Source organism: Diaphorina citri, unplaced genomic scaffold, assembly GCF_000475195.1.
Source record: "Diaphorina citri unplaced genomic scaffold, Diaci psyllid genome assembly version 1.1 scaffold1056, whole genome shotgun sequence".
Classification (NCBI taxonomy): domain Eukaryota; kingdom Metazoa; phylum Arthropoda; class Insecta; order Hemiptera; family Psyllidae; genus Diaphorina; species Diaphorina citri.
In genome coordinates this window covers 54381-56692 of record NW_007378485.1, presented here as the reverse complement: position 1 = coordinate 56692, position 2312 = coordinate 54381, and the positions used below count along the sequence as shown (strand labels likewise).

Here is a 2312-nt window from a genome sequence, read left to right as displayed (position 1 = left end):
TGATATGATGTACAAAAGTACAAACGTTCTTTATTTTTCAAAAAAGTTCCGAAAAAGCTCCAGGAAACAAAAGCTGGAATGGAGGAGTTGCAAATGGGTAAAAATTATGAATAAGCCATTCTCAAGATACGTGATATGATGTACAAAAGTACAAACGTTCTTTATTTTTCAAAAAAGTTCCGAAAAAGCTCCAGGAAACAAAAACTGGAATTGTATGCTACCGTGATTATAATCAAGGATGGAAAGTCAGCAGTGTACAAGGACGCCATCCTCAAACAGGTAAGAGTTCTTTGCATGATTTTCCCTCAAGTTCTGTCCATACTTTGCTGACCAGCAAAATTCAACACTAGAAAAATATGAAGAAGAAAATAGATTAACAGATAAAGTACACATAAAATAAACCATAATAGGTATACAATAAACCTATAAAAGAGGACAAGACAACCACCTCCTACACTACAAGCACTATAATAGAGAAATGACATAGGGAAGAGAATAGGAGACTTAGGAGAGGAAAGGACGAGAATGTAAAAGATAATAAAACGGAAGGACAGAACCTATAAAAGAGGACAAGACAACCACCTCCTACACTACAAGCACTATAATAGAGAAATGACATAGGGAAGAGAATAGGAGACTTAGAAGAGGAAAGGACGAGAATGTAAAAGATAATAAAACGGATAAATATATTAGATAAAGTTATGACATTCCATTCGGCTCTGACCAAAAATAATGGACAGTAGGAGTGCGATAAAACAGACAAGGGTTGTTGAGAATACTCGAGCTTATTCAAATTAAACGTAAACGCTCGTTAGATGATTTGGAGAAAGAAAAAGGAGTAAAAGAATAACAATAAAATTGAAGAATTAAGGAAGACCAACAAGTATAGTGCTCATGAAACAAATCGGAAGTATAGGAGGAATAGAGAAAAAGTCCACAAAATGTCAACCCCTTCGTAAAATATCAGAATCATAAAAGTATTGACAATTCCCTAATTTACGCCAGAACAAAGAAAGCTCATCTAACTTCCCAACTACAATGTATATTGTACTTATCTATCCTGTATACAAACATCAAACAATGAAAGGCGTTTGCTGTGTAATAACCGACAAAAAATTTCGCGTCTTCAAAAAAAAGGATTAGATATTTCCACTATTATCTTTATATTTGGAAAAGTTTTTACCACGCAGGTCCGCCACATCCTACAGGAATAAATGTTGAGGGGCACTGATGGTGTATTTCATGTGTACTGTGTATGTTAGACTCAGTACTGGATGTCTGAGGCGCCTTAGCTCGTTTTTTTCGTACGAAACTGTGACTTTTGAAAAACTTGAAAAAGCTTACGTTAATAAAGAAATAACACTCGTACACCTAATAATTTACATTTCATAGTGTTCAAATATTTTCCAAAGGTAATTTTTCAGGTGTTCAAAATACTGTAGGTAATTCTTTTTAAAAAAATTTCGAGTTCTGATTTGAATTTTTTAAAAATTACTAAAAATTGTGGACACTATAACGCTTGCGTTCGGGACACGTGCATTTGGATATTTCATTTTTTGAATTGAGCGCCTTTAAGTGAAGTTTTTTGCAGTAAAATTACTACAAATAGCCCGGACTAAGATAAAGTTCATTTGCTAATCTTTTCTTATGAGAATAGATATTAAACCTTCTGTACCTCAAAGGTACCCAGTATATGTTGGAATCTTACGGTATGCAATTTATTGATTGATTCGTGTAGGTATGTAAAGGTCGTACGTAATGAAAGTTTTGATTCCTGTCTGTCTGGCAAAGGAAAGTATACCGGAATTTACGACTCTCATAGATGAACTGTAGGAGGACAACTAAATATTTACAAGTTCACAGACACAAGGGTTAACGTTGGGAGTTTAATGTTGTAGAATATTGTATTTAACTTGATCATTTTGCTGTTCAAATATCTCAATCGAGCGTGCCGCACTGAGAAAAAAAAGTGATAGAGTGCCATAAGTTTATAAAACTTAGGGTGGAAGAACTCTATCATTGAGTTACTTCCCATTATTCAGGTTGTTGGAATTCTATAGTAAAGGGTCGAGCTTCCTGATATAGTTCAATATTAGAGTAGCGGCACCCAGTCACTTGGTTAGGCTTACGGCACCCTAGTTTTTCTGCTCTGGAAGTGCCCGAATGTAAAGAGGTGCAAACGGTCTATTCGGCCTATATTAACACCAAACAAACCCTTGAAGGTACTGGTGTTCACTTGTAAAATCATGATGTCATACACATTGATATATTGCAAGCACTCAGTAGCAGAGGCAAACAAGAGCAGTCTTTGT

General features: G+C 35.2%; 1 long non-coding RNA gene across 1 annotated transcript; it reads right to left on the bottom strand.

Annotated features, from left to right (window-relative positions):
• Positions 1–233: 233 nt before the first annotated feature.
• Positions 234–1257, bottom strand: LOC113469391. The gene is made up of 2 exons (XR_003392830.1): positions 558–1257; positions 234–423 (listed from the first exon to the last, which is right to left on the bottom strand). It is a non-coding gene; the product is annotated as an uncharacterized LOC113469391 (long non-coding RNA).
• Between the last annotated feature and the right edge of the window lie 1055 nt (positions 1258–2312).